The 5,936-nt window shown below is 42.6% G+C and overlaps 1 long non-coding RNA gene across 1 annotated transcript in view; it reads right to left on the reverse strand.

Annotated features, from left to right (window-relative positions):
* Positions 1-8: 8 nt before the first annotated feature.
* The window catches only part of LOC109381096 (uncharacterized), a 15,936-nt gene continuing 10,008 nt past the window's right edge, over positions 9-5,936 (reverse strand). Inside the window, exons 2-3 of the long non-coding RNA XR_002123634.1 lie at positions 933-1,030; positions 9-354 (exon numbers count right to left, since the gene is read on the reverse strand). This is a non-coding gene — a long non-coding RNA (uncharacterized LOC109381096). The remainder of the gene's footprint in view (positions 355-932; positions 1,031-5,936) is intronic.

Consider the following 5,936-nt stretch of genomic DNA (forward strand, 5'->3'; position numbering starts at 1 on the left):
CTTCCGGATGACCTTTGCAGGAGCTCACTTGGCTCCAAGAATAGGGGGAAAGGGTGCCGTTTGTTATTATGTAAAGCCACATCCCTAAAGGAACTCAGTGTTCTTATAGATATCTATCTGCCCTCTCCTCTGAGAACCCATGAGTTAGAGTGTAGCAGGCACAGGCTCCATTTTGGGTGTTGGTGGTGGTGGTGGTGTCGTCTCTTGTAAGTTGAACACCTTTAATGCCCCTTCAGGCCACAGCCCCTTTCCAAAGGTCCCGGGGCCAGCTCAGCTTCTCTCACACTTTCAGGCTACCATGCTTTCCATCATTTTGCAGAAGTCTGCCTGGGGTCATATCTTGCAAAGGAAGAGCTATTAAAAAAATATTCCATTTGTATTTCCTGCGTGGCCCTCCATCTGGAAATATCTTTTATCTGGCAACTTTTGCAAAGCGAACTGAATTTTGAAGGAAGTCCTGGCAGGTTTATGCTGGCTTCTTTATCATTTCAATAAGTCATTTCCATGCTAACCTTCATGAGGGTCGAGTAATCGTGACTTGGTATCGGAAACTAGGCTGGCATGGAATGGCAGCAAGTCCTGAGGGCCCCAAGGCATCTTTTTAATCCTGAAAACACCCACTTGGAGGGCAAGAGCGAAATCTAGCAGAGTATTAAACACACTCTCTCAGCTCAAATATTACTGCTTCACAGAAGTTCCCCCAGCCCCTTGTGACTAGATTAGGACTCGCCATTATTATATGATCTTCCTCCCAGCTGAGGTCACAATTTGTAATTCCACATTTTGTGATTGTTAAGCACTGTCTGGCTTCCCCAAAGACTGCAAGGTCCTTCTGCTCAGAATTTAATCCAAGAGCCTTGCTTAGTATCTAGCACGTAGTTAGTACCTAATAAATATTTACTGAAGGAATGAATGAATGAAATGTTTCTTACCTGCCTCTCCACCAGGTACTTCAAGTCCAGGTTGGAAAATATCTTCTTTTTAGAACTGCTGTTATTGAAAGAAAATGAGAGGAACTTTCTGGTACGAGCTAGAAGTGGAATGGAGAGAGAGAGGGGGGAACAAAAAAAAGTTCTTTATCTTCAGTTAGAGGAATGTTTCCACAGGTCCCTGATAAACTAGGGACAAATGCCCCCAGGGCTTTCTGATAGTGTGAGGGTCCTTGATAGTGTGGCTGGGTGGGGCAGGCGGAGCTTTGGCATCAGAGGGCAAAGGGATGGATTCTAACGGTTTCTTCTCTGGTTGAAAAGGCTGCTTCCTGCCCAACTTTTTTTTTCTTCGTTATGTATGAGCTCAGTTTATAAATGTGAAGGAGCGGCCCACTTCTCCAAGTGTTTGGAGCCTGTATATCAGGAGCTGTCCTATTGCTGCTGCTGTGGCCTTGCAATTGGCTGCCCCAGCTGGTCTGAGGAGGCGAGTGTGCTGTTTGTGTCTCACACTTTGCAAATCTCACATTCCTTTGGGTCTCAGAAATCCCCCACCCCAAGTTATAAAGGGCAAGCAGCCAGGCTCCCACTTGACAGGAGAGGAAATTAGGCCAAAGTTATTTCAAATCTCAAACCTGTCTAACTTAGAGAGCCACAGGACACCTATTCACTGGACTCTGGCATTCTTGCTCACAAGGAGGTCTTTTGAGAATTTATTTTTCAAGAGGAAGAGTTTCATTAGGCAAAAATCAACTCATTTGTTGGATTTGTCTTTTGAGTAATTCAGACAAAAGGCTACAGTTAGGAATAGATAGGCCTATTGCAAATAATAAATACCTTTTACTGAGCACATACTATGTGCAGGAGATTTTTATATGTTTTGTCTTATTTAACCCTAATAACCTTCTGCGATCAATAGTAGTAGTATTTCAATTTTACAGATAAGAAAACTGGGGGTCAGAGAAGTTCAGTAAATTGCCTAGGGTCACACAGCTACCTAAGTGTAGGAAACGGGATTTGAAACTAGGTCTTCTGACCCCAGACCCTCTCTCTTATTACTCATCATGTCAATGTGTCCCAGATTTCCTGCATTTGCTTGTTAAAAACACATACTCTTAGACCCACACCAAATCTACCGGATTAAAATTTCCAGGGGCCTCAAAAAGTCTTTCCTTAGACACCCAATCTAAAGTATCCTCCTTTTGGGGCACTAATATACCACTATTTTGTTTTCACCATTGTACTTATCACCACCTGATTTTTTATTTATTTATGTATTTTCTTATCGTCTTACCCCCCCCCCCCCTTAGTGACAAGTTTTATAAGTGCAGGGACAAGATGCCCAAAGTTTTATCTCCAGAATACTAAATGTATAGTACCTAGTAAGTACTCAGTACATATTTACTGAATAAATTAGTAGACATTGCCCAAAGCATTGAGTTAAGAAGGATTCTGAGTCTGGACCCAGGTTCTGGGGGGAGGAGCATCATTACAGAATACTAGCATCTCCCAAGGCCATGGAATGAGGGAAGGTTGGCACACATGCCATGTATTTGCCGTCCCAGAGAAAGAAACTCAATCCCAAGAAAATTAAGTGCAAGATGACACAGCAAGTCAATAGGAGAGGCAGGTATCATGTAGTCCCGTCCTTCAAGGAACTTCATCTCCTACTTGGGAAATCAAAAAGAACAGAGAACAAATACATGATAAACAATGAGGTGCTAACCAAAAATACCATCAGATTGGATTAAGGAGAAATTGGAGTGGGGATAGCATGGAAGGCTTTCTACAGGGAAAAGAAATTGAATTGTCCTTTGATGAGTAAACACCTGGAAATTGCCTTTGTGTCGGGCTTGTAATATGAGTTTTACTGAAAGTCGTTTTGTCTGTTTGTTTGTCCTTAGAATACCCTAATAAAGTAAATAATGTAATCATAACTTTATGGATGAGGAAACTGAGTCACCGAAAGGCTAAGGAACTTCTTCCAGGTCACAGAACTACGAAGGACTGAGTAGGAATTAACAGCCAGTGATTTCAGAACCGGTTTTCCTAATCAACCCAGTAAACAGAGCAGGTGTTGCTGGCAGGAAACAGCCTGAGCAAGGGTGTGGGTGTGGGGTCAGGAGTTGGAAGTGCAATTCTGGGGTAGCGATGGAAGGATGACAGAGTTAGATTTCCTTTCATTAAAATATTGTTGTGGTTCAACTTGGCAACTGGTTTTCCAATGCACCAAATTTGAGCCATAATCATAAGTAACTCAAAGGTTTATTACTGACTAGTCCCTGGCAAAGTGAAGGGAGTCCCTGGGCAAGGGGCCCACTGACAAGAGGGCTCCCTGACATCTGCAGGGAGAGAGCCTGGTCCTGGGGACATAGATATAGGACAGGAGTCCCTCTTGAAAAATGCCAGGTGGTGGTGGAGGAGGCAGGTTAATTTCAGGTGCCCTGTTCCAGTGGCTGGCAGGGGAGGGGGCAGTCAGGCTGGGCAGGGAAATAAAAAAAGGGCAGGATGGGGCCGGCCGAGTGGCTCAGCTGGTTAAGAGCTCACTTGGGAGCGCCAGCTCTGAGCAGCAGGGCTGCGGTTCGGATCCCACATTGAGGGCCAGTGACGCTGCGCCCTCTACAGCTAAGATGATGAACAACAGCTTGACCTGGAGCTGGGCTGCTGTGAGTAGCCAGCGATGGCGTAGNTGCTCATTAGACTATGCCTTGCATTGCAATGATGTCATATGTTTATAGCACCTTGTCACCTCAAAAATGTCCTCTAGTCTTGGGGAAGAGAGGCCATGGTTTGCAGTTCACTATCTCCCAGGGTACAGATATAAATTTGGAGATACTCAATAATTCCTTTTGAGTTAAAGACTTCAAATATCACACCCATGTTATTGATTTCCCAGTTCCTAGATTCACGTTGATATTCACCAAGACCTGAAGACCTTTACATTGGTGAGGAGGGTTTCTCCAGAATCAGTATTGAGGATGGCCCTTGTATTTGTCAGTCACAGACCTCTTAAAAACCTGGTAACTAAAGCTACAAAACTCTTAGAAGAAAACATAGGGGTGAATTCACATGATATTGGATTCGGCAATGATTTTTTTGAATATTACACCAAAAGCACAGGCAACAAAGTTAAAAATAGATAAATTGGATTACATCAAAGTTTAAAACTTTTGTACATCAAAGGACACTCTCAACAGAGTGAAAAGGCATCCCATGGAATGGGAGAAAATATTTGCAAACTATACATCTGATAAGAGGTTAATATCCAAAATACATAAAGATCTCCTACAACTCAAAAACAATAAAACCTAACCAATCCAATTAAAAAACAGGCAAAGGACTTGAATAGACATTTCTCCAAAGGAGATGTACAAAGGGCCAATACGCACATGGAAAGAAGTTCAACATCACTAATCATTAGAGAAATGCAGATCAAAACCACAATGAGATACGCCTTTACACACATTAGGATGGTTATTATTAAAAACAAACAAACAAAACACCAGGAAATAACAAGTGCTGGAGAAACTGGAACTTGTGCACTGCTAGTGGGACTGTGAAATGGTGCAGCTACTGTGGGACACAGTATGTAGGTTCCCCAAAGATTATACATAGAATTACCATATGATCCAGCAATTCCACTTTTGGGTATATACCCAAAAGAATTGAAAGATATTTGTATATCTATGTTCATAGTAGCATGTTCACAATAGCCAAAAGGTGGAAGCGACCCAAGTGTCCATCAAAGATGAAAGGTTTAAAAAAAAGTGTTATATGCATACAATGGAATATTATTCCATCTGAAAAAAGGAAAAAAGAAATGCTGACACATGCTACAAGATGGATGAACCTTAAAGACATTATACTAAGTGAAATAAACCAGTCACAAAAGGATTCTACTCATATGAGTTACTCACATGAATTCTACTCATATGAATTTGAATAGTCAAATTCCTACAGACAGAAAGTAGAATGGTGGTTGCCAGAGGCTAGGGGAAGGAGAGAGAGTTATTGTTCAGTAGGTATAGTGGTTCAGTTTGGGAGGAAAATAAAATGTTCTGGAGATGGGTGGCAAAGATGTTTGTACAACAATGTGAATGTACTTGATGCCACTGGACCTCAGAATGGTTAAAGTGGTAAATTTTATGTTATGTATATTTTACCACAATTAAAAAAACAACAAAAAACCTGGTAAAAGTTAAATACCATTCCTTAGATGTACATCTGTGCCAACATGCAGAATTTTACCTATAATTTCAGGGAGCCCACAACTTTCTCAGGTTCATGTATGGACCCATTTAACAACCCCAGTGTTATGGTGAAGCCAGTCCTGTGAGCGCTGAGACATTCTTCAGGTATCCCAACAGCAATCCTTGCCGACTTAGGCCTTTGTGGGCAGTGCTGGTCCCTGACTTCCGGATGACCTTTGCAGGAGCTCACTTGGCTCCAAGAATAGGGGGAAAGGGTGCCGTTTGTTATTATGTAAAGCCACATCCCTAAAGGAACTCAGTGTTCTTATAGATATCTATCTGCCCTCTCCTCTGAGAACCCATGAGTTAGAGTGTAGCAGGCACAGGCTCCATTTTGGGTGTTGGTGGTGGTGGTGGTGTCGTCTCTTGTAAGTTGAACACCTTTAATGCCCCTTCAGGCCACAGCCCCTTTCCAAAGGTCCCGGGGCCAGCTCAGCTTCTCTCACACTTTCAGGCTACCATGCTTTCCATCATTTTGCAGAAGTCTGCCTGGGGTCATATCTTGCAAAGGAAGAGCTATTAAAAAAATATTCCATTTGTATTTCCTGCGTGGCCCTCCATCTGGAAATATCTTTTATCTGGCAACTTTTGCAAAGCGAACTGAATTTTGAAGGAAGTCCTGGCAGGTTTATGCTGGCTTCTTTATCATTTCAATAAGTCATTTCCATGCTAACCTTCATGAGGGTCGAGTAATCGTGACTTGGTATCGGAAACTAGGCTGGCATGGAATGGCAGCAAGTCCTGAGGGCCCCAAGGCATC

Source organism: Hipposideros armiger, unplaced genomic scaffold, assembly GCF_001890085.2.
Source record: "Hipposideros armiger isolate ML-2016 unplaced genomic scaffold, ASM189008v1 scaffold_44, whole genome shotgun sequence".
Classification (NCBI taxonomy): domain Eukaryota; kingdom Metazoa; phylum Chordata; class Mammalia; order Chiroptera; family Hipposideridae; genus Hipposideros; species Hipposideros armiger.